The sequence below is a fragment of the Humulus lupulus genome, chromosome 5, assembly GCF_963169125.1.
Source record: "Humulus lupulus chromosome 5, drHumLupu1.1, whole genome shotgun sequence".
Lineage (NCBI taxonomy): Eukaryota > Viridiplantae > Streptophyta > Magnoliopsida > Rosales > Cannabaceae > Humulus > Humulus lupulus.
The window spans coordinates 109,083,598-109,110,868 of record NC_084797.1 but is presented as its reverse complement, the minus strand read 5'-3'; positions in this window follow the sequence as shown (position 1 = coordinate 109,110,868).

The window sequence follows — 27,271 nt, the reverse complement described above, 5'->3', positions numbered from 1 at the left end:
GAGGATGCCATACATGACAATAGGGTCATGTGCATAGGTTCTTTGGCTGTCCCTTTATTCTCAACAATGAAAGCTCATGTGGTGGAGGCAACAACAACCATATTACAAGATCTTTTGTAGTTCTATTTGTGTGGATTCGGATAGAATCGAATTGTCTATATGCATGCCAAAAGTTTTACAAGTCTATCACTCTGTTTACAGAGTTTTTTTGGAAACTATAAATATATTGAGAAATAATAGCTAGAAAGAAAGGCAAAGAAATGAACTAGATCACAGTTTTTACGTGGTTGGGGTGTTAATGAGCATTAGTCAACGTGTCACTAGTATTGGGCTATTAAAGAGTTTAACAATGGAGGTTTTCTGCATGTTCAGCAGCGTTTATGCATACAAGAGAAAATTGGATCCCTACTACAGTGCACAAATGACCCTATTTATAGGTGGTCATATAGTTTGGGCTGGACTAATCTGGGCCCAATAGGGATATAATCATAAGTTCTTTCTAACATAGCTATAATACAAGAGTGTAACATAATTACATGTTAATAATCTAGGCCCGCTAGGCCGACTAAAGCGTAGTAGAGCTTTATAGCTACCATTTGTATGTTAGTACAAACTGATCTGTGTGGGCTACCAGGAGGATTCTAGGGACAGGATCTGTCAGAGTAGTGGTAGTACCGTTCCCTAGGAACATCGTATGTTCCGTGTGTATCCTTTTCTGTAGATTAGTTAGGGATACCAACTTCCGGATTTCTCAGGGACACGTCAGCTGCATGAAGAAATGGCCTTGATCTACCAGGACGCATGGTCCGAGTTCATTTGCCAAGGTTCAGGTTCGTTTACTCTAGCTCGTGCTCATTTACCAGGGTCCAAGTTCTTCTATGAGGATGGACATCAGCTATCGATGACGGATCGAAGGAAAGATCCTGATAGTTAGTTGGATCGAGAGGAAGAAATCGGAAACTCCATCCGGATCCCACATGGTGGGATCCATCACTTGGGATGGATTGTCTACCACAGTGATCTAAACACCAGAGGGTAGATATTAGGTGAGTCCATGAAGTTGGTTCAGGCCTATGTCGTAGGTCCGGGCCCTTTACTATATGATTATTCGCTAGTCGTTGAACCTAAGACAGGTCTGGGCCCCTGTCAGCTCAGTATTTGCTGGGCCCTCTCTTGAGGGCCTAAGAGGCCCACATGACAATGCCACGTGTTGAAGGTGGAAAATATGGATAACGTTTACCCCCTAAGTATTCGTCCATGTTTGCGCGGTGGAGACTTGCCTTCTTCATCCCATATCAATCACCTGTCTCCCGGTTTATCTACCTAAGTCCCAGTTTTTTTACTTGAGTCTTGGTTTGTTTACTTGGGTCCTAACTGGTTAATCCCCAACCTTTCGAATTTCCACTGACCTAGAGACATGTCTCCAGGTGAATGGTACATTTGCGCCAATCGTGCCCAAATAGCCTGGGGAAAATCCTTTGATGTCCTTAGTGACTGATGGATGTCAGCACATTTCTCGAAGCGTCCCGTCTAGATGAAAAGGTGCTTTTAGCACTCGAGTGGGCTGTTTAATATTTGTAATATCCGCTTTTACTAGTAAGGATATTATGGTAAATTGTATGACATTATGTGTTTAATTATATGAATTATGATATTCATGATTCATGATGTATGTTCATTATTGTGAGAATTGTCAAGCAATCCACTCACACGTGTTTCTTCAAGTATTAAGGTCAAAGTGTAATAGAAGTTGTGTATTAGTCAAAGTAGAATAAGCGTAATTATCAAAAGTTAAAACTATTAGTTTTGGTTGGAAATTACAATAAGGGTCTTAAGTGATTATTAAGAATAAATTTGAGGCTGGGGACAGAAAGATCGTTTGGTTTTATAAAAATTAGTTCGAATTTAATAATCTATTTATAAGAAAAATAGGTTTACGTTTAGTACAATTTTTAGATCTGGTTTTGGGCAATAGACTAAAGGGGAAATAGACCAAGAACAATCTCTCATTCTTGATCTGAGGTTTTGAAAGCTTGAGGTTTGAAGGAGATCACCAATCTGGGCTATTGAAGGGCTAAGAATCTCGTAGGCGGCAAGGGTCTGAGTTTTGGTGGCTGGATCTTGATCTGTAAGTGTTTAACTATTGTTTAAGGTTTTGCCAATTTATGTTTTTAAAATTCTGAGATTGTTGTTATTGTTTCTGAGTTGATGAATGTCTAATATAGGTTTAGAGATGTTAATATGTGTGTTCCAAGGGTTAGAAGCATGTTAGGATAGATGTTGTGCGGTAAGATTTGAGTTCCCTAGTGTTTTGGGATGTTTTGAGTCGAGAGGGTTGAGAAATCGCAAAAAAATCTGGGTTTTTTTTCCGTAGTGGCATCACGACTCAAGTGATGAGCGTCGTTGCTCAAATCCATCTCTTTTAGGCTGAAATTTTCTCTCTGACTTCGGTTGCGCCACAGCTCCATGGGAGGGAGTCGCGGCTCAAATACATTTTTCTATTATAATTTTTGGGTTTCGTATTTTGACCATAACATTTGACCCCCGATGTCGGATTTGGACATTCTTTATATGGTTGGAAAGCTTGTGAAAATATCTATAGTCCTAGAACCTAAGACAAGTTTATATGTTATTAATTTGGAGTCAAAATCATGAACTAAGATTGTTATTAATCGATTTGGATCGGTTTTGTTTAGGTTTGGCTAGAGACGCTTGAACAGAATCACACTTGGGTTGTTTATCAACTTAATTGTTGGAATTTAGGTAAGAAGAGTGGACAACTACACGTAGGGTGTACGGTTGACGTACTCTATGGTGTAAACTATTTATGTGATATGTTTATGTTAATGCATGATCTGTGCCAGTGAATGTTTATGTTTAATGAGCTTATACGAAATTATGGTTATGTGTTGTGTATGTGTATGCGATAAGTGTTTGGCATGCTTACGTTTAAAATGCATGTCTACTCTACGAAAATGCATGCTTATGATATGTTAAAATTGCATGCTTACATTATACAATGCTTGTCCAACTCAAATTGGACTACGTCTTTTCATGAGTTATGATTTATGTTATATTATTGTTACTGTTATTGATTTAAATTTCTGGTTAAAATTATGGGGTTTTGTCCTACACAGCCCTTCTTGTTGGGCTTTGGCTCATGGGTACTATGTGCTGCATGTAAAGGCAAAGAAGTGGTTACAACGCAATAAGTGGGAGAGCTTTGGTGGAGGAAGTACATGTCAGGGATTTATGATCATAGGGGATCAGGCCTACATTGGAAAATTATTAAGTATTTATTTTAGAAAGTTGGTTTGGTTTTATGGATTGGATTTTAAGTTGTTTATTGTACTTTATTTATGAAAACTACGAAACTTCGGAGTTTCATTTTTATTTTATTGTTTACGTTTAAGTGGTGTTTATGAACTACTTTTATAAATAAAAGAGTATTTTTATTTTAAACTTTAATTATGGTAATTGTCAAGTTAACGCTTCAAGAAATTGGGGCATTACAGTTGGTATCAAAGAAATGGTTTTGTTTCTTGTAGACTATCCTAACATGTACTCTCACCGCTGAAGACAAGCTCGACTTATTGCACTGTAAGGTTTACTTAAGTTGTTTTGGTTATGTGATTATTTACCTTACGTGTTTTAGTACCTTGTCTGCATGCATAAAGTAGATAGCATGGTTTGTGTGCTTAGAGTCCCTAACCATCGTTTGAACAAGACGCAATGAAGGAAGCTAGCAAGAAGGATAAGAAAGGTACAAAAGATGGAGTAGCGAAATCTTAGTGGACCATTGTGTAATGGTCAATAAGCGCATTCAGAAAGTGGTCTAGGAAGGAGGATGTAGTCTCAGAATTTTACTTAGCTAGATAGTAGTAATAGAAGAACATTCAGGAAGTTGTCTGGGAAGGAGGATGTAGTCTCAGAATTTTACTTAGCTAGATAGTAGTAATAAAAACACATTCAGGAAGTTGTCTGGGAAGGAGGATGTAGTCTCGGAATTTTACTTTACTAGAAAGTTGTAGTAGCAGTAGCAGCAGTAGCAGCAGTAGCAGTGGTAGCAGTAGCAGCAGTGGCAGTAGTAGGAGCAGCAGTAGCAGCAGCAGTAGTAGCAGTAACAGTAGTAGTAGCAGCAGCAGTAGCAACAACAGTAGTAGTAGCAGCAGCAGCAGCAGTAGTAGCAGTAGTAGTAGCAGCAGTAGCAGCAGCAGCAGCAGCAGCAGCAGTAGTAGTAGTAGTAGTAGTAGTAGCAGTAGCAGTAGCAGTAGCATTAGCTGTAGCAGTAGCAGTAGTAGTAGCAGTAGCAGTAGCATTAGCAGTAGCAGTAGCAGTAGCAGTAGTAGCAGTAGTAGTAGTAGTAGTAGTAGTAGCTTGTAGTATTTTAGTTTTTGTGGATATTTGTTCAAGTCAGGATTTAGTTAGAAACTCATAGAAATAGTTATAGATTTTATAAGTTTAACATATAGTTTAGAAATATTAATTATAACATAATGTTTGATTAATATAGCTGGTCTTAGAAATATTATTTATTATAACCTAAGGTTTAGATAGAATTAATAAGAACGTGACACTTGTCACAAGCATGTTTATTAAGGATTTAAGCATTTTGGATGAATAATTTAATAAAGGATAAATCTAGAAGCTCTAGAACCTTCCAGCAACTGTTAGGATCACGTTTTACTCAGTCAAAGTTGTTTAAACAAATTCAAAATATGCTGAAAGAGTACAAAAACGTGTTTGATATATCAACGTATGCCGATATATCACATCTATAGGGGCCGATATATCGCCTACGGGAGATACGGAAAACACGTCAACTTCGCAAGAACGAAAGCACAAAAGCACGGGACATAGGTAGGGGCGATATATTGGCTCTTGGAACCATTTTTGAATCTTTGTGAATTTAAAATAGAAACATCCCTCAACCACTTGGACTTGCTCTTGAACATTTTGACCGAGTTCTGGGCATCTGTTGAAACGAAAATTCAAATCTTTTCAATTATTATTCATTTTAAAAGGGGTTAGTTTCACTCCTTGAACTCTATAAATAGGACCTAGTACTCATCCATTTCCCTCATCATTCAAGCATCCTTCAGAGCCTTCCAAGCTGCTAAGATTACTCTAGAGAGAAAACACTTGGGTTTTGGGTTAAAAGCTTTTCCAATCTAAGCTTTTCTAAACACTTGGGAAGTAAGATAGAGTGACTTTTCGGTATCGAGGTGTAGATCGAAGTTCTAGATAATCCCAGGTATTCTTATCCTCATGTTTAATCCATCATAGTTCTTTTATTTTCTTCCATTTTTCTTTCAGATCCTAACTTATTGTTATGGCTTTTTGGTTAGGTGTTTAAGTTTATTGAGACATAAGGTTTTCAGTAAGTTTCTACTTTGATGGTTCAGTTCTCTTTTTTTTGTTAGAAACTCATGGTTTTTTACCGTTGGTTTTAAGAGTGTTCCAATCCCGTTCTTGTCTCTAATATCCTGGTTTTTGGTAAGGAAAATAGGATAGATATATGTGTTATGATATGTTTATGTGATATGATATGTTATATGTATGAATATGTTTTATAGTCACTTGGGGCTTATAGTTGCTTAGATAGCAAACCCCAAGGTTTTTATCAATATCGTGGAGTAGAGTTATGATTTACCCTACCACTATTAGTAGACAGAGGACCTAGATGGGTTATCATATACTATTTTGTGATCTAACCTACCTCGATTAGTAGACTGAGGACCTAGATGGTTGTATCACATGCTACGGTAATGAGTTAATGGCCATTAATATTATAGTCCTATATGATATATGTTTTTATGTCATATGTTTTATAGTATATGTTTTATGATATTGTCTTATGATTTATGATTTATGTTTTTAGTAGATTTTCCTTGTTGGGCATTAGTCTCATTCCTTTTATTTTAGATGATGCAGGAAAATGAACTTGGAAGGCAGGACGAATTCATGGCTGCTTGGCATGTGCACTGGGGATGGATGGATTGAATGGACTACGGGAAGATTGAGGATGACATTGTTTATAATCTTTTAATTTATGTTTTATGTATTTTCGCACTTAGTATTTAAACGATTGATTAAAGTTTATGTTTTATGTACTAAATAATGGATACCCATACCTTATTTTGTATTTCGTACCGTATTTTGGATTTTTTTAATAAAGTTCTAATATTTTATGTGTGTATGTATTCCAAATAGTAGTTATGTTTAGTAGTTTTTAATGGTCCGGTGTCTAGAATTAGTCGGGGCATTATAGTTGGTATTAGAGCCACAGTTCATATGCATGAAGTTCTCCTTGATACGCACCCACAAGCCCCGGATCTAACCGCCAATGTAAGTGTTTATATTATGATTATTATGTTAATGTTAATAGCTAACGTTTTAGCCATTATGTTTTCAGTTAAAATGGATGGAGCCTTAACCTATCATGATATCTAAGCCATTAAGGCATTCAAAAGGATTAGAGAGCCAAGGAATACAATAGGAGTGTTAGAAAGAATCACTCAAAGATTGATCCTATTTCACAAGGGGATAGTTCACCTTCAAACTACTAAGCAAATTATTATGAGAGTGCGCTACGGAACAATATGTCTTAGTAATTAGGCTTTTTAAAAGATTTTTCTTCTGTAATTTCAACATTAGAAGAATTATGGGAGACTATAGATGATGAGGATAATTTACCAGTAGCCATGAGATATTATTTTCTTATATTAAGGTTCACCTCTAAGTTTGAATTTCAATTCACTAATGAACAAAAGCATAATATCTTAATGAAAATTCCTCGAGGTAGTTTCGAGGCTCATAGTAATGATGATTATGAAGAAATAGATGATGATATGCTAGATGAAGGATCAGATGTAGAAGATCCTAATTTTTATATTTACCCTAGTTATTTTTAATTTAGTTTATTCATTTCTTTATTTATTTTTTTTTTAATTTATGATTGTAATTAGTGAAAATATTTTTCCAAATGAATAAAGTTGTTATTTTTTAATGACATGTATGAGTTTGATTTATTTTTATTTTTTTACAATCATAATAAATAATAAAATCAATAAATAATTACTAAGTTCAGTGAGGGTGGATACAAATCAATGGACCGGATTCTGTATTGAGAGTTTAGGGGGCCATAGTAGTGGGAATGATTTTACTGATCCCAGCCCTCCCTCAATATGGTTAACTTTGGAACAGCGACGAGTTTCGAGCTTGAGAATTTAGTCATATAGGATGGTTAGAAATAGACTTAGAAAATAATAAAGATGGCTAAATCTTCTAAGTATAGAAACACACCCTAGTTATAAAGAAGGCTTACATAATTTTTCATAAGAAATCATACATGGTAGCTCCGAGTTATGTTTGCTTAGACTAAGTTTTGCCTTAGAACCTATTAGGGTAAGTTCTAACATGTTTTCCTCGACTATTAGAACTTTGCTGAAGATGTCGCTCAGAAGGTCTGCACGCACAGTCGGCAATGCCTCCAGCACAGCCAACGAGACTAACGAAGCCCCTCCAGTTCGAAGAAGGGGAACGCGTGCTATCAATGTTGCTGCCAACAGAAATGCACTGCCTCCGGTTGACAACACCGCTGAGATTGTCAGGCTACGTCAACAAGTGGAAGAATTCCTGCAGCAACAACGACAACAGACTCAGCCCCGGCCTCAGCCGCAACTGCAGCCTCAGCTAGCGACTCAAGCGCCCCATCAAGTAAGTCTATATGGGGGATGGCCGATGGAGAACTATGTGCCTTATCCATCTCAGTACATAGAGCCAGTCTATGAGCATTTCTGTAAGCAGCACACTCTAGACTTTGAAGGGACAACCGACCCCTTCGAGGCGGAAAAATGGCTCAAGAATGTAGAGCCAATATTTGCACACAAGAACCTTGGCAACGCGGATCGCATATCTTGCGTTTCGTCTCTTCTGAAGAAGGATGTCAGAATATGGTGGGATTTAGTACAACAAATGCACGACGTCGCCACCATGACATGGACTAGATTTGTGGAGCTCTTTCACAAGAAGTACTACAACTTGGCAGTCATCGCTACGAGGGTAGAAGAGTTCACCAGTCTGAAGCAGGGAAACTTAACGGTAGTCGAGTACGCTTGATAGTTTGATAGACTAGCAAAGTTTGCGCCAGAGTCGGTCCCAACTGATTTCTTGAGGGTCACCAAGTTCACCAGGGGACTCAGACCAAAGATTGAGCTAGGAGTCAAGCTAGCAAATCCTGGAACCACTCTTACGCCGATGCTTTAGAAACGACTATAGAAGTGGAAAGGCTTCAAGAAAATGTTAGTAAGGAGGAGGCCATCAAGTCTGAACCTAAGCAGCAGAATCAGACGCAGAATGGTCGGAACAACAACAGCAACCACCAGCACAACAATAATGGCCAAAAGAGGAAGCATCCTGATAGTAAGCAGGTCGATGGTGACAAAAGAGCACAGGATAGCAATGGAAATAATAGGTCGGGTTATGTAGAATACCCGCAATGCTCCAAATGCTGGAAAAGAGGTCCTGGGGAGTGTTGTGCAAACACCAAAGGTTGTTACAATTGTGGGCAGGAAGGTCATCGAAAGAAGGAATGTCCACGGCTTAAACAAGAAGAAAAGAGGGACAACAAGATGGTTCCAGCTAGAGTCTTTGCCTTAACCAAGGGAGAACCTGAAGCTAGTAACAAAGTGGACACAGGTCTGATTCCTATCCTCGATAATATATGTTCATTATTGTTTGATTCGGGAGAAACACACTTGTATATCTCGTTAGGAATGATAGAGAAAGTAGACAAACCTTGTGAAATATTTAGAACTAGGTTTGTGACAGAATTGCCTTCGGGCAATGTAGTCCTATCATCACGAATAGTATGAGGTGTACCGATCAAAATCGAGGGCACAGAACTAGAAGGAGACCTGATAGAGCTAGAAATCAAAGACATCGACATAATACTAGGCATGGATTGGCTAACAAGGCATGATGCAACCATTGACTGTAGACATAAGCAAGTGATGTTCGAAAGTCCTGATGGTCAGAAACTATGTTTTATGGGAAAGGTTTCTGGACTACGAACACCATGTATCTCATCTCTCAAAGCTCAAAGGATGATAGATAAAGGATGTCACACATTCTTAGCAAGTGTCACGGATGTGGCAAAGGAAACACCACTAAAGGTTGGAGACGTCCGCATTATAAAGGAATTTCAAGAAATTCTAACGACTTACCAGGGTTGCCGCTGACTCAGGAAATTGACTTCACAATCGAACTAGTACCAGGAACCGAGCCTATCTCAAAGGCACCATACCGGATGGTACCAACCAAACTCAAGGAGTTAAAGACGTAGTTGCAAGAACTCTTAGACTTGGGTTTCATCAGACCAAGCCATTCGCCATGGGGTGCACCTGTTCTATTTGTGAATAAAAAGGATGGAACCATGCGGTTGTGTATAGATTACCGTGAGTTGAACAAGGTGACGATTAAGAACAAGTACCCGCTACCCCGAATCGACGACTTTTTTGATCAACTCCAAGGAGTGACCGTGTTTTCTAAGATTGATCTATATCACTAGCTCAAGGTACGGGAAGAGGATATACCAAAGACAACTTTTAGAACTCGATATGGACATTACAAGTTTCTAGTTATGTATTTTGGTCTTACCAACGCTCCAGCCGCATTTATGGACTTAATGAATCGGGTCTTCAAGGATTACTTAGAAAAATTCATCATAGTGTTCATTGACGATATTTTGGTGTATTTCAAGGATGAAGTCGAGCACGAGGAACATGTAAGATTGACAATGTTGCGACTGAAGGAGCATCAACTTTACGACAAGTTCAAGAAGTGTGAATTTTGGCTTTTGCAAGTAGCATTCCTCGACCATATAGTATCCAAGGATGGAGTTGTTGTAGACCCAGCTAAGGTAGAGGCTGTGAAGGATTGGCTAAGACCTAAGAATGCGTCAGAAGTTAGAAGTTTTCTTGGGCTAGCAGGCTATTATCAAAGATTTGTAGAAGGCTTTTCTAAGATAGCCACTCCACTTACCAACTTGACCCGGAAACAACAAAAGTTCAACTAGAGGGATAGATGTGAAGAGAGCTTCCAGTTGCTCAAGGATAAGCTATGCTCAGCACTATTACTTTGTGTACTAACACCCAACGACAAGTTTGTAGTATATTGTGATGCATCGAAGCAAGGTTTGGGTTGTGTGCTGATGCAAAATGACAAAGTGATAGCCTACGCCTCAAGGCAGCTGAAGGAATACGAGCAATGCTATCCAATGCACGATATGGAGTTGGTAGCGGTGGTCTTCGCATTGAAAATCTGGCGCCACTATCTTTATGGAGAACAGTGTGAGATTTACACAGACCAAAAGAGCTTAAAGTAATTCTTCACATAGAAGGAGCTCAATATGAGGTAGCGTAGGTGGTTAGAACTAGTAAAGGATTATGACTGCAAAATCCTATACCACCCAGGAAAGGCGAACGTAGTTGCAGATGCGCTAAGTCAGAAGAGTTACAAAAATCTAGCAGCATTATCTGGAATAGAAAAGCCATTATAGCCAGAGCTGATCAATGCCGCAATAGAAGTAGTCATTGGTCAACTGGCTAACTTGTCCATCCAGTCAAATCTATTAGAAGATATATAGATCGAGAAAGGGCATGATGACACATTAGTAACACATATGGATGCAGTCAAAGAAGGGAATGCCTCAAATTTCTCTATATCAGAACAGGGGTTCTTGAGATATAAGGGTCGAGTATGCATGTCGAATGACCATGGAATTAAGATGAAGATTTTAGATGAGGCACACACTACCCCGTACTCAGTTCACCCGGGGTCGACCACGATGACTCACGACCTTAAGGCACTATATTGGTGGCCAAGAATGAAGAAAGATGTAGCAGAATATGTGTCCAAATGCCTAGTATGCCAGCCAGTGAAAGCGGAACATCAGCGACCTGCAGGCTTATTGCAACCGCTTAGTATTCCAAAATGGAAGTGGGAAGACATAGCCAAGGACTTCGTGACAGGATTACCACAAAAAAATAAGCAGCACGACTCGGCTTGGGTAGTGGTAGATAGACTAACCAAGTCAGCTCACTTGAGGCCTGTCAAGACTATGTACACTGCAGACCAGTACGTAGACATTTATGTTCTAGAAATTGTACGACTGCATGGAATCCCTAAGACCATATTATTAGATAGAGGATCGGTGTTTACATCGAGATTTTGGGGAAGCTTGCAGCAAGCCATGGGTACCAAGTTAATCCTTAGTACGGCATTTCATCCTCAGACCGACGGTCATTCCGAGTGTACCATACAGATTTTAGAAGATATTTGGATGCTTGTGTACTAGACTTCAAAGGATCGTGGAGTAAGTATTTGCCACTTATAGAGTTCTCTATAACAGTAGCTACCAATCAACAATCGGTATGGCACCCTATGAGTTACTTTATGGAAGAAAGTGTTGATCACCGTTACATTGGGATGAGGTATGAGAACGAGAACTTCTTGGACCCGAAGCTATTAGAGAGGCTCAAGATGCAGTGGCGCTAATTAGAAAGCATATGCTCGCTGCTTAGAGACGACCGAAAAGTTATGGAGATACCAAGCAGGGAGATATGGAATTCAAAGTCGGAGATTAAGTCTTCTTAAAGATATCTACTATGAAAGAAGTGAAGCGGTTTGGGAAGAAAGGAAAACTTAGTCCCCAGTTTATAGGTCCTTTTGAGATATTGGACAAGGTGAGAACAGTTGCATATAGATTAGCCCTACCACCAGCTCTAGCAAATAGCCACAATGTGTTTCATATCTCGATGTTGCGTAGATATGTGTCAGACCCATCTCACGCCCTCAAGTACGATACGATAGCACTCCAAAAAGACTTGAGTTACAAGGAAAGTCCGGTTAGCATTCTAGAGAAAGGGATGAAGTAATTACGCTCTAAGAGTATTCCAATAGTCAAGGTCCTATGGAGTAATAATTCAGAATAGGAGGCAACGTGGGAGTTGGAGGAAGACATCTTAGCACGGTATCCAGAATTGTTTGGGCAGTAAATTTTGGGTACGAAATTCTATTTATTAAGGGAGAATTGTAGTGTCTCAGAATTTTACTTAGCTAGATATTAGTAGTAGTATTACTATAGCAATAGCTTGTAGTATTTTAGTTTTTGTGGATATTGGTTCAAGCCAGGATTTAGTTGGAAACTCATAGAAACAGTTATAGATTTGATAAGTTTAGCCTATAGGTTAGAAATATTTATCGTAACATAAGGCTTGATTAATATAGCTGGTCCTAGAAATATTATTCATTATAACCTAAGGTTTAGATAGAATTGATAAGAACGTGACACTTGTCACAGGCATGTTTATTAAGGATTTAAGCATTTTGGATAAATAATTTAATAAAGGATAAATTTGGAAGCTCTAGAACCTTCCAGCAGCTGTTAGGATCACGTTTTACTCAGTCAAAGTTGTTTAAACAAATTCAAAATATGATGAAAGAGTGCAAAAATGTGTTTGATATATCCACGTATGTCGATATATCGCAGCTATAGGGGCCGATATATCGCCTATGGGAGATACGGAAAACACGTCAACTTTGCACGAATGAACTTTGTGGACTTAAATTAGAAACAGCCCCCAACCACTTGGACTTGCTCTTGAACGTTTTGACCGAGTTTTGGGCATCTGTTGAAACAAAAATTCAAATCTTTTCAATTATTATTCATTTATTTATTCATTTTAAAAGGGTTAGTTTTACTCCTTGAAATCTATAAATAGGAGTTAGTACTCAGCCATTTCACTCATCATTCAAGCATCCTTCAAAGCCTCCAAGCTGCTAAGATTACTCTAGAGAGAAACACTTGGGTTTTGGGTTAAAAGCTTTTCCAATCTAAGATTTTCTAAACACTTGGGAAGTAATATAGCCACTTGGGTTTTGGGTTATGTTGATATGTTATATGTATGAATATGTTTTATAGTCACTTGGGGCTTATAGTTGATTAGATAGCAAACCCCAAGGTTTTTATCATTATCGTGGAGTAGAGTTATGATTTACCCTACCTCGATTAGTAGACAGAGGATCTAGATGGGTTATCATATACTATTTTGTGATCTAACCTACCTCGATTAGTAGACTGAGGACCTAGATGGTTTTACCACATGCTACGGTAATGAGTTAATGGCCATTAATATTGTAGTCCTATATGATATATGTTTTTACGTCATATGTTTTATAGTAAATGTTTTATGATATAGTCTTATGATTTATGATATATATTTTTAGAAGATTTTCCTTGTTGGGCATTAGGCTCATTCCTTTTATTTTAGATGATACAGGAAAATGAACTTGGAAGGCAGGACGAATTCATGGCTGCTTGGCATGTGCATTGGGGATGGATGGATTGAATGGACTGCGGGAAGATTGAGGATGACATTGTTTACAGTCTTTTAATTTATGTTTTATGTATTTCTGCACTTAGTATTTAAACGATTAATTAAAGTTTATGTTTTTATGTTTTATGTACTAAACAATGGGTACCCATACCTTATTTTGTATTTCGTACTGTATTTTGGATTTTTTAATAAAGTTCTAATATTTTATGTATGTATGTATTCCAAAATAGTAGTTATGTTTAGTAGTTTTTAATGGTCTGGGGTCTAGAATTAGTCGGGGCATTACAGAGGACTGCTAAGTTGCAAGAAGAAGTACAAAGTATTCAGAGATACGATCTCATCAAATAGGATGTTGGAAGAACTTTAGGCGGTGCGGAAGCATGTACAGGACAGAGCTAGGGAAGGTGCTAAGTACAAGTGTACACTTAAGGCCTTCGTAAGACAACAAGGGTTCGCAATGTCCAATGAACCATTTGATCAAGGAATTTCAATAGAGCTGTTAAATATTCTCAAAAGTTCTTTTCCTATGCATAGGATGTGGTTGTAGATGTGTCGTTGTAAACGGATCGATTTTAGTTGATTTTTGTTCTTACTTTTTAGGTTATGAACTTTTGTGAATGATGGATGTTTCCGAATATTTTGTGCTTTATGAATAAATGGAGATTAGTTGTTTGATGGACTTAAAAGTATGTTTTGGTTTCTGATTTGAAAGAGTTACACTAAGATACATTGTTTGTTTCAGGCACGAATTGAAACAATAGCTTGTAGAAGATCAGTGCAAAGGAATGCTGGGGTGAATCACAACCTTGACGGCCAACATGTTTTGCGACCCAGTATGCAAGCTAACCGTAGTGACAACCCTCCTCCAGCTGATGGGGGAAATGGGGGCGAGGAAGATCCTCATATCGCCTACCAGAGTTTGGAGGTGCAGTTTATGGCCATGCAAGAAGACATGAGGAAACGGGCTAAGGAGTTACGGGAACTGAGACAGCTGAGGCAGCAACAAGCTCAGCCAACACCATTAATCAGAGACATTCAACAGTCTATACTATCAATTTTGGCGATTCCTGATGTCGGAAATCATTTGGAACCATTGTATGAAAGGTTCCGGAAGCAACATCCTCCAATGTTTCAAGGGAGAGTTGATCCATGGAAGGCAGAGCAATGGATGAGCATGATGGGGTCAATTTTGGACTTCATGAGAATGCAAGGAAATGACAGGGTAGCCTGTGCAACTCACATGCTAAGCAACACTGCAAGAATCTAGTGGGAAGTTATCTCCCAGGCAAGAGATGTTACTGCAATGGCGGGCAGAATTTCAGCAAGCTTTTAATTACAAGTACTACAATGCTACAGTACAAGTGTCAAAGGTGAATGAGTTTGCCACCTTGACTCAAGGGAACATGACGGTGACAGAGTATGCACTAAAGTTTGACTGACTTGATTGAGCTGGATATGTCTAATTTTGACATGATCCTTGGTATGGATTGGCTGAAGAAGTACAATGCTACCATCGATTGCAAGAATAAAATGGTGGTGTTTAAGCCTGATGGAGAGGAGCCTTTTTCGTTCATAGGAACAGCAACAGGACTACAAATTCCCATCATTCCATCGTTAGAAGCTGGGAAAATGTTACAACATGGATGCATAGGATTTTTGGCAAGCGTAGTTAATACAGTAGAAATGGGAACACGTAGACCGAAAGACACGAGAATAGTACGCGACTACTTGGATGTATTTCAAGAAGACTTACCAGGATTGCCACCATAGCGATACATTGAGTTCACGATCAAGCTAGTACCAGAAACAACGACAATCTCGAAAGCACCTTATAGAATGGTGCCCACTAAATTGAAGGAGTTAAAGGTTCAGCTACAGGAATTACTTGACCTAGGTTTTATTAGGCCAAGTTACTCACCATGGGGAGCACCAGTGTTATTTGTAAAGAAGAAGGATGGGGCAATGCGGATGTGCATTGATTATAGAGAACTTAACAAGGTCACCATTAAGAACAAATACCATTTGCCAAGGATAGACGATATTTTTGATCAACTCCAAGGAAAGGCGGTGTTCTCAAAGATAGACTTAAGGTCGGGGTACCACCAGTTGAGGGTGAAGGAAGGAGACATTCTGAAGACAACATTCCATACCAGGTATGGCCACAATGAATTTTTTGTGATGTCTTTTGGACTTACCAATGCCTCAACGGCATTTATGGACCTTATGAACAGATTCTTCAAAGACTATTTGGATAAGTTTTTGATAGTAGTTATAGATGACATTCTAATATATTCGCAAACTAAAGAGGAACACGAAGAACATCTAGGATTGACATTGCAAAGGTTGAGGGAACATCAACTGTAAGTGAAATTCAAGAAGTGTGAATTTTGGCTAAATTAAGTGGCATTTTTAGGACACATTGTTAGTAAGGATGGTATTAAAGTGGATCAAGTAAAGATCGAAGCTGTAAAATATTGGCCACAACCAAAGAATGCTTCGGAAGTGAGAAGTTTTCTTGGGTTGGCAGGGTATTACCAAAAATTTGTAGAAGGGTTTTCTAAGATTGCTACACCTTTGGAAGAATTGGCCATAAAGGGTATCAAGTTTTTATGGACTAAGGATTGCGAACGGAGCTTTCAAGAGTTGAAAGATAGACTTATCACGGCACCTGTATTAAGTCTACACACAGATAATGAGAACTTAATGGTATATTGTGATGCGTCGAAGCAAGGACTAGGGTGCGTATTGATGTAAGCGGAGAAGGTGATAGCATATGCATCTAGACAGTTAAAAGAATATGAATAACGCTATCCGACACATGACTTTGAATTGGCGGCAGTAGTGTTCGCACTTAAGATATGGCAGCACTATCTTTATGGGGAGAAATGTGAAATTTATACAAATCATAAAAGCCTAAAATACTTCTTCACTCAAAAGGAGTTAAACATGAGGCAATGACGATGGTTAGAATTAGTCAAGGACTATGATTGTGAAATATTGTATCATCCGGGAAAGGCGACTGTGGTAGTCGATGCCCTAAGTAATAGAAGCAAAGGGCAAGTAGTGGCTATAAGAAATATACCTGCCAAGTTGTTGGAGGAAATAGAATGAGGAGGTATAAAGTTTATCGTAAGGGGTTTAGCAAATTTGACTCTGCATTCAACTTTGTTAGACAGAATTACGGATGGGCGGGATAAAGATGCACAAATAAAAAAGTATAAAGAAGGAATCCAAGATGGGAGTAGTAAAGATTTTACTCTCAGCAAATGTGGAACAATGAGATATAAGGTGTAACGACCTGAATTTGCTAATCGGGCTTAGGGCCTTGATTAGTGTGCTTGGAGGGCAATAAATTATTAAATATGCTTATATGTGGATTTATGTGAATATATGATGATGATGCATGTTTAGTTGAGTTAAATGTGCATGTGGGCCCCGTCTGGATATTAGGGGTATAAATGTGATAAATGTTATATTTACATGATATGTCTGTGCAGCACGATCCGAGACAGTCCTGGTGAGCGGTTAGCCAGAAGGTCACAACAGGGTTGAGACTCCGACTCGGGGCGAGTCGAAGGGTAGTTCGGGTTTTAGATGTGTTGTGGGGTTATCGGGTCATGGAAATAAATATTTGGAGATATATTTGAGGATAGAATGTCTAGGAGGGAGTATTAGGGAAATTTACCATTTTTCCCTCGAGGACGTTTTGGTACCCCGAGCCTTGAGGTAACCACATAGACTTAAGTGAATAAAACAAAAAGGGAGAATTATTTAGAAACTTAGAGAAACCGACATATACTCTCTTTCTCAGCTGAGGATAACTTCCTATTACTCTCTCTATCTCACCTTCTCTTCTCTAAGGCATATCAAAGGAGAACTTTGGTGGAACTAGTCAGGAAATTGAGGACTTTGGGCTGTTGAAGTTAAGGAGCTAGGAGCTTGGGGATTAAGGTTCAACTTCAGAGGTTTAATTCAGCAAAAGGTAAGCTCTACCATGGGAGTTATGCTTGAATTTTAGTTGTGTTTCTAAGCTATGCATGTGGGTAGAATCTGATTTGTTCTTGGGGGTTTTAGTTGAGTTTTGGAGTAGATTTTGGTGGGTTATGATGTTAAAACGGGGCTAGAATATTGGTGTTGAATATCTGGAACTGTTAGCTTTGATTATAGGATGAGCTGGTTTGAGGAAAATGCAGGAGAAAGATGAAAATTCTGGGTTTGGAGGTGAGGGCCGCGGCCCTAAGAGGGGCACGCCACAGCCCGTGTGCGCGTGCGGCCATGGGTGGCCGAGAGGTTCATGCGCGTCGCGGCCCGTGTGGGGGTCAGTGGGGTGCTAGCCTCTGTTTCGAGGCTAGTCGTGGTGCTTGTGGGTGGGGCCGCGGCTCTTAGTGCCAGTTCGTGCTTTTAGGAGTGTTTAGGCTTAGGAACTCAATGGTTAAGGCTCGGGATGGATTTTATCACCCGGATTGATAGAATTCAAGGTCACGGAGGTTGGGGTTTTGGCTCGAAGTTGTTTATTGGATTAGAACTTGATGGATGGTTGTTGTTAATGTGTTGTGACTAGGGTTTTGGAGAGGCTCAAGTTAGAGGACTGTGCTCGGGACATCGGTGCTGGGAGAGCTCGGGACTAAGGTAAGAAAACCCTTGTTCCCATGGAGCTTGTATGAAGGGCTGAGCCCAATGTGTTTGAATAGAACTGGTATGCAGGGCTGAGCCCATTGTGTTTGAACTGCGGGGCGTAGCCCTTTAACTGAATTTTCTAGAATTATGTACTTGCTTGTTATGCTATGTATGCTTTTATGTGAATGATCGGCGAGAGCTAGGAACGGTGTAGGCCGAGAGCGGCTAGGGCCGGGAACGGTGTTAGGCACGTTGGGTGCAAGGCCGAGTACGGTAAGGGGCCGGGTGCAGCGTTGAGCACGTGGAGTGCGAGTTGCCAGGGCGAGTCCCTAAAATGATACCTGGGATATCCTCACGGCGTGGTCCGCGAACCCAGGGCTTGGTAAACGCCTGGGACGGCTAGGCCGTATGTGTTTAGCCAATTGGTGGCCTGTTTATATGCTTGATATATGTGTTGCATATGTTATCTGTTGGTGGGTTTTCTTGCTGGGCTTCGGCTCACAGATGCTCTGTGGTGCAGGTAAGGGTAAAGAGAAGGCCAACCAACCATGAGTGTAGCAGGCGTGAAGCGGCGTGTACATGTTTGGCCAGCCTGGCTGCACGGCTAGTGGATCTTGGGAGATGTTTGTAAACAACCCTAGATTTTTTGGTTTAGTCAACTTGGTTCAGTTTATATGTTGTTAATATTTCCAAACTGTATTTTGGGATCCCTAGTGTTAAACTTTTATGATTTTCAATGAAATGAATTTATTTCTAAAGTTTTTCCTCTTTTTATGGCTTAGTTACACTGTTTGATCTAAAACCTCGATTAGCGAGTTAAATGCCCGTTTTAAACTCACTTAGTAATGGCTCTAAGGAAGTAGGGTGTTACATAAGGAACGAATATGTGTGCCAGATGATCTAGAAGTTAAAAAGGAGATTCTTGATGAGGCGCACACTACTCCATATTCTTTACACCTAGGGACTACGAAAATGTATCAAGACTTGAAAATGTTATATTGGTGGCCTTGGATGAAGAAGGACGTAGTTGAATATGTCACAAGGTGCCTCACATGCCAGCTAGTTAAAGCAGAGCACCAAAGACCGTCGGGTTTGCTACAACCATTAAACATTCTAGAATGGAAGTGGGAAGAAATTGCTATGGACTTTGTGGTAGGGTTACCTAAAACCACAAAGCAACATGATTCAGTTTGGGTAATCATTGATAGGTTCACAAAATCGGCACACTTTGTACCTGTCAAAATAGTATTTATAGCAAAACAATATGCCTATCTTTATGTGCAAGAGATTGTGAGACTTCATGGTGTACCAAAGTCAATCATTTTGGACAGTTACCCGAAATTCACGTGTAACTTCTGGGAAGGATTACAGAAAGTGATGGGTACTAAGTTGAAATTCAGTATAACGTTCCACCCCTAGACAGATGGGCAGATAGAAAGAACAATACAGATTCTGGAAGGCATGCTTAGGGCATGCATGTTATATTTTAGTGGATCATGGAGCAAGTACCCACCACTAAAAGAGTTCTCGTACAATAATAGTTATCAGGCCACTATTGGAGTAGCATCGTACGAGATGCTCTACGGAAGAAAATGTAGGTCGCCAATTCATTGGGATGAGACGGGTGAAAGTAAGTATTTATGTCCAGAGACAGTACGCGAAACAAATGAAGCTATTGCCAAAATAAGAGCGTACATGATCTCCTCACAGGATCGACAAAAGAGTTATGCTGATCCTAAGCGTAAGCACGTTGAGTTCCAAGTAGGAAATCATGCATTTCTACGTGCTTCACCTATGAAAGGAATTTAAAGATTTGGAAAGAAAGGAAATTTAAGCCCTTGATTTGTTGGAACATTTGAGATTTTAGAGAGAATTGGGGAAGTGGCTTATAGGTTAGCCATGCCTCCAGCATTTTCAGGAGTGCACAACATTTTTCATGTGTCCATGTTACGCAAGTATATATCAGACCCGTCTCACATTCTTAGTTATGAGGCGTTGGATATGCAACTAGACCTATCATATGAAGAGAAGCCAGTAAAGATTCTTGATGAGAAGGAAAAAGCATTAAGGAATAAGATGATCGGGTTAGTCAAGGTTCTTTGGAAAAATGGTTCTACCAAAGACGCAACATGGGAGTTGTAAACCGATGTTGTAACGACCCGAATTTGCTAATCGGGCTTAGGGCCTTGATTAGTGTGCCTGGAGGGCAATAAATGCTTTAATATGTTAATGTGTGAACTAATGTGAATATATGATAATGATGCATGTTTAGTTGAGTTAAATGTGCATGTGAGCCCCGTCTGGGTATTAGGGGCATAAATGTGATAAATGTTATATATGTGATATGTTTGTGCAGCAAGATCCGAGACAGTCCTGGGGAGCGATTAGCCAGAGAGTCACAACGGGGTTGAGATTCCAACTTGGGGTGAGTCGAGGGGTAATTTGGATACTAGGTGTGTTATGGGATTATCGGGACATGAAAATAAATATTTGGAGATATATTTGAGGTTAGAATGTCTAGGAGGGAATACTGGGGAAATTTACCATTTTGCCCTCGGGGACGTTTTGGTACCCCGAGCCTTGAGGTAACCACATAGACTTAAGCTGAATAAAACATAAAGGGAGAATTAATTAGAAACCTTGGGAACCAACTTGCACTTCTCTTCTCAGCCAAGTATAGCTTTTATTTTCTTCTCTCTTTCACTCTCTAAGGCAAATTCAAAGGGAAGCTTGGGGGAATCTAACTTAAAGCTAAGGGATTGTAGCTGGGGGATTTAAGGGAGCTTGATGCTTGAAGATTGAAGCATAGGGAACTGGTTCTGAAGCTTAATTCAGCAAGGGGTAAGCTTTAATTATAAGATTATGCTAGATTTGCAGCTGGTTTGTAAGAGTTGCGTGTAGGTTGAGTTTGATCTGTCTTAAGTGTTTTAGTTAAGCCTTGGAGTGGGAGTTTAATGGGGTTTTGGTGCTGTTATTGAGCTGAAATAACTGTGTTGATTATCTAGGATTTTTAGCTGGGTTATGTAGGCCGAGAGCGGCTAGAGCCGGGAACGGCGTTAGGCACGTTGGGTGCAAGGCCGAGTACGGCAAGGGGCCGGGTGCAGCGTTGAGCACGTGGAGAGCGAGTTGCTAGGGCAAGTCCCTAAAAGGATACCTGGGATATCCTCACGGCGTGGTCCGCGAACCCAGGGCTTGGTAAACGCCTGGGACGGCTAGGCCGTATGTGTTTAGCCAATTGGTGGCCTGTTTATATGCTTGATATATGTGTTGCATATGTTATCTGTTTGTGGGTTTTCTTGCTGGGCTTCGGCTCACAAATGCTCTGTGGTGCAGGTAAGGGTAAGGAGAAAGCCAACCAACCGTGAGTACAGCAGGCGTGAGGCACCGTGTACATGTTCGGCCAGCCTGGCTGCCACAACCAGAGGTTTTTGGGAGATGCTTGTAATTAAACCTAGAATTTGTCGTTTAGTCGACTTGGTCTAGTTTATATGTTGTAAATATTTCTAAACTGTATTTTGGGATCCCAAGTGTAAAACTTTTATGAATTTCTATGGAAATTATTCTTTTCTAAAGTTTTTCTTTTGTTTATAGCTTAATTACACTGTTTGACCTAAAACCTCGATTAGCGAGTTGTAAGCACGTTTTTAAACTCACTTAGTAACGGCTCTAAGGAAGTAGGGCGTTACAGATGTGAGGGAACATTACCCAGAATTGTTCAAGTATATTTTGAGGACAAAATTTCTTTTTAGGTGGGGATAGTTGTAATATCCGCTTTTACTAGTAAGGGTATTATGGTAAATTGTATGACATTATGTGTTTAACTATATGAATTATGATATGCATGATTTATGATGTATGTTCGTTATTGTGTGTTCTGTCAAGCAATCCACTCACACGTGTTTCTTTAAGTATTAGGGGCCAAAGTGTAATAGAAGTTGTGTATTGGGGGTCAAAGTAGAATTATGAGTTTTATGATAGAAAGAGTAATTATCAAAAGTTAAAACTATTAGTTTTGGTTGGAAATTACAATAAGGGTCTTAAGTGATTATTAAGAATAAATTTGAGGTTGGGGACAGAAAGGTCATTTGGTTTTATACAAATTAGGTCGGATTTAATAATCTATTTATAAGAAAATTAGGTTTAGGTTTAGTAAAATTTTCAAATCTGGTTTTGGGCGATAGACTGAAGGGGAAACAGACCAAGAACAATCTCTCATTCTTGATCTGAGTTTTTGAAATCTTGAGGTTTGAAGGAGATCACCAATCTGGGCTACTGAAGGGATAGGAATCTCATAGGCGGCAAGGGTCTGAGTTTTGGTGGCTGGATCTTGATCTGTAAGTGTTTATCTTTTGTTTAAGGTTTTGTCAATTTATGTTTTTAAAATTTTGAGATTGTTGTTATTGTTTCTGAGTTGATGAATATCTAATATACGTCTAGAGATGTTAATATGTGGGTTCCAAGGGAAAGAAACATGTTAGGATAGTTGTTGTGGGGTAAGATTTGAGTTCCCTAGTGTTTTGGGATGTTTTGAGTCGAAAGGGTTGAGAAATCGCAGAAATTTTTGGGTTTTTTACTGCAGTGGTGCCACGACTCAAGTGATGAGCATCACGTCTCAAATGCGTCTCTTTTAGGCTAAAATTTTCTCTCTGACTTCGGTAGCACCGCGGCTCTATGGGAGGGAGTCGCGGCTCAAATACTTTTTTCTATTATAATTTTCGAGTTTCGTATTTTTACCATAACATTTGACCCCGATGTCAGATTTGGATGTTATTTATATGGTTAGAAAGTTTGTGAAAAGATCTACAGTCCTAGAACCTAAGACAAGTTTATATGTTATGAATTTGGAGTCAAAAGTGTGAACTAAGATTGGTATTAATCGATTTGGATCGGTTTTTTTAGGTTTGGCTAGAGACGCTTGAACAGAATCACACTTGGGTTATTTATCAACTTAATTGTTTAGAATTCAAGTAAGAAGAGTGGACACCTGTACGCAGGGTGTACAGTTGACGTACTCTATGGTATAAACTATTTTATGTGATATGTTTATGTTAATGCATGATTTGTGCTAGTGAATGTTTATGTTTAATGAGCTTATATGAAATTATGGTTATGTGTTGTGTATGTGTAGGCGATAACTATTTGGCATGCTTATGTTTAAAATGCATGTCTACGCTATGAAAATGCATGCTTATGATATGTTAAAATTGCATGCTTACGTTATACAATACTTGTCCAACTCAACTTGGACTACTTCTTTTCATGAGTTATGATTTATGTTATATTATTGTTACTGTTATTGATTTAAATTTTCGGTTAAAGTTATGGGGTTGTGTCTTACATAGCTCTTCTTGCTGGACTTTGGCTCATGGGTACTCTGTGCTGCAGGTAAAGGCAAAGAAGTGGTTACAACACAATAAGTTGGAGAGCTTTGGCGGAGGGCGTACATGTCATGGATTTATGATCATAGGGGATCGGGCCTACATTGGAAATTTATTAAGTATTTATTTTAGAAAGTTGTTTTGGTTTTATGGATTGGATTTTAAGTTGTTTATTTTACTTTATTTATGAAAACTACGAAACTTCGGAGTTTTATTTTTTTTATGTTTAAGTGGTGTTTATGAACTACTTTTATAAATAAAAGAGTATTTTTATTTTAATCTTCAAGTATGGTAATTGTCAAGTTAACGCTTCAAGAAATTGGGGCATTACAATGTTTCTGCATTTTCCATAATCATCAAATGAGGATTGTCTTGGGACTTTCAATGTTTACTGTTGGATGAGAGATGCGCAAATCGTGGATTGATGAATCCACAAGTTAGCACTTGATTGGGCTAGTTAATGCGCCTGTGCTATCTAGAATTGTCGGATGCAGATCTTTTGGGGGTATTCCATGTGGACCGTTGGATCGAACAAGAAGGTTTTATCCTATAAATACATCAAAGGGCTCATTTCTGCACTTTTTACTGATTCTAAACTTTCAAACCAGAGAGCAGAGAGCTAAAACTCTGAATGCCTGAAATCGCAGACGAACTTTTTCAACGTCGACTTCATTTTCAATCCCACCTATTTCCAATGGAGCTGCCCTTCATTCATCAAGAGGATGACTTCACCTCGGACAACCCTTGTGAAAACATCGACGAGTTGTTCTACCGCCTCCTTAAGTTCAAGACTGAGTTTCTGTCGGCGTTCTCGCCTGTACATCAACAAATCCCAACTTCAAGTCTCTTGAGTAAGTTTTCTGGTCAATTTCTTATTTGTCCTCATTATTTTATCTTTTATTATCATATTACCTCCACGACTGTGTGGTCGTTAGGGCCGCGACCACCGTGTAGGGTGGTTCTAGGGAGTGGAAGTGATGAATAATAGGGAACCTTCTAGGTGACACTTCCTTTCCTAGATAAATTAATCAATGGAATGGGTTGGACTGCTCTGAATCATCAAACGTTAATTAGTTTCCTTTTGCAACGATATCTAACCTTTAGTTCCCGACTCATGCTCCTAGGACCTTAATTGTTCCCGGATCTGTGTCCGGAAGGGACCTCTCCAAGTAGTTTAGGACAGTCCTTGTACCTTAACCAATTTTTTGGTTTTGGTGCTGACTTCTTGGTTCTTGCTTTTCTTATCGCTTACAGGTCTTTGATCATGGGTCATGGCATCACCCTCCACTCAAAAGATTTAGTAAATGTATGCCCCGTCATTTTGGAGGGGCAGAAGCTTCCCATTGGCAACACGTAGGAAATGGACGCGGAGGTAAACAAGTTCCAGAACTACTGGATGTTGAACGAGCTAGAGAAATCCTTTGGAATAGAGTCGACTCCAGGGCTCTTCTTCAACAAGCTAGCCTGGAAAGAAGAGAAGGCCCATACTTGAGTGGGTCTATTCAAGGCCTGGAGCACAGGCCACATCAATGCGGGAGCCATTCTCCCGCTTCACGACTACTTCGCGCGATTTCTCAAATTTGTGGGGATCGCGCTATTCTAGCTCCTGCCCTAGGCATACAAGTTTCTTGCGGGGTGGCGTGTATTTTGTACTTGGAAGAAGATCCTGGAGCCCACCCCTACAGAGGTATTGTACTACTATCAATTGGAGTCACAGCTGAACTCCAAGCATAAAATACGAGATGGGTTTTATCGATTAAAGAGCTGTGACTTTGGAAACATCCCCAGGATGTTAGATACTACTGTTTTATAACATTCAGGTTCCTTCTGGAGAAGAACCCCACTTTGGCACTGGACATTCAGGGTGTGGGTAAGTTATCCTTTCTCATTCTTCGTCTCGTCCTTTGTTTTATTTATCGAATACTCATGTTCCTGTGAATAGGTCCGTATGCTAAAACCCGGCTAACCAAGTTCATCTTGGACCGAAAGAAGATATATGTCACCACTAGTGCCGAAGATTTGGACATGGGGGGGTTCGTGACCACGAAGTATCTTCGACTAACCAGATTGATTACTGCCCTTCTATCGATAGATGCCCCCAACCTCTGGGGATTGCAATGTGAGAAGGACCCTCTCCGAGGGAAGAATTGGCCCTCATTCACATTGAGGCGGTGGAGGCCGCAATCAAAGTGGATGCAGAGAAGTTGAAAATGGTGCGGGTGCGCCTTGCAGAGCGGGCTGAATTCAAGGAGCTTGATGCCTTGCTCAAGGGGAGGCAGCCCAACACTGAAGCTCCCGGGGCTAGTATCTCGGGGCAAGGTAAAACGCCTCCGATTTTAACTTATGCCCCTCATATTGCGGGCTTTGTTAGGAATAGGCAACGTTACTGGGATTATTTAACCGAGATTGTTAGCAACGTGGGACTTCCTTGCCCCATTGTTGTGGACACGTTGACCCTCATGAATTCGTCTTGGTCCCTTCAATATGGTAGCATTTTGGACCCGGATGACATGGGGGATCAAATTCATGCTTTTTCCCTAAGAGAGTTAAGTCAGGCCCATTCCATAGATAAGGGTCTGTCCTGGAGGACTTAGACTTGCATGTTTCTTTTATATTTGTCTGTCCTTCCCATTTTGTTACTAATCCTTATTTTATTCTTATTTCAAGTGAACTGGACATGTCTGATCCTGTGGCCAAGATGAAGGAACTAATTGAGGCCAGGGCTGCTGCGACCAAGGCATCAGCGAAGAAGGCTGCTAAGGGCTAGGCCAAGAAAAAGATCTTTGATCTGATACTTGGGGACTCAGAACTGGCCACGGGGGCTTCAGAGGGAGTTCAAGCTACCGCCTCGTTCCCTATGGCTCTTGTTGAGCAGCATTTATCCCATCCTGCTCCTCTCCAAATCATAAACTTGGAGCAGGAGCCTTCGGATGAGGTGAAGCAAATAAAAGGAAGACGGACTTTGCTGCCACGGTGTCTGCAAAGTGGGCCAAGAAAGTCAGGACAAAGGAGGACTTTACTATGACCGAGTAACATTTCGCTGGTAAAAGTCTCATTATTACACTGGAGCTCCCGGATGCTCCCAAGCTTCCCATAAACCCAGCCCTTCCTGGGGAAGGGGAGTCAATCGTCCTAGAGGAGAGGATGAAGATGGTATCTTGGGCCGCGCAACAAACAGGACGAGGTGGCCCAGGCCATGATCATTCGTCAAAAAGTGGAGTTCTCCGAACGTCCAGTGGCCTCCCAAGCAGATTGTGAATCTGTTGGGAGCCGAGATTGGATTTCAGCCTAGGTTGGGGCAGGACATTTCCCCATTTGCCATGGATTTGCTAGCCCAAGTGGGGACGTCCATATCCACCCTTTAGATCAAACTCTATGCCACATTAGCTAGCAATGATGCCCTCTTCATCTCCCAGGCTATTCGTCATCAGGCCACGACGGCAAGCCACTTGTTCATCTCGTTTCTTTATTATCATTATCTTTTTGTGTTGTTTCTAACTCTGCTTTGTTCCAGGATGCCTTGTTGGCTCATAAAAACGTGGACCTGGTGGTAGAGATGGCCATGAAGCTGGAGACGGCTCAGATGGAGCTGGAGGGGGCCGTCAACCAACGAGAAGCTGCCAAGAAGGCTCTCACCAAGGAGACTGCCCGAGTTCAAGCTCAGCATGAGGAAGCTCTATCCAGGAAGGACGCTAACCACAAGAAGGTGGTGGACAACCTAGAGGCGCAATTGTCTCATGCCTGCGGCTCGAAGGCTTCGACCAAGGCACTCTTGGACGCGACTGAGGCCCAACTTCATCAAGAGCGGGAAAAGGTGGCATCTCTTGGGGCTCAAATCTAGGCTTTGGAGGTCCAGACCCAGCTGGAGTTGAAACG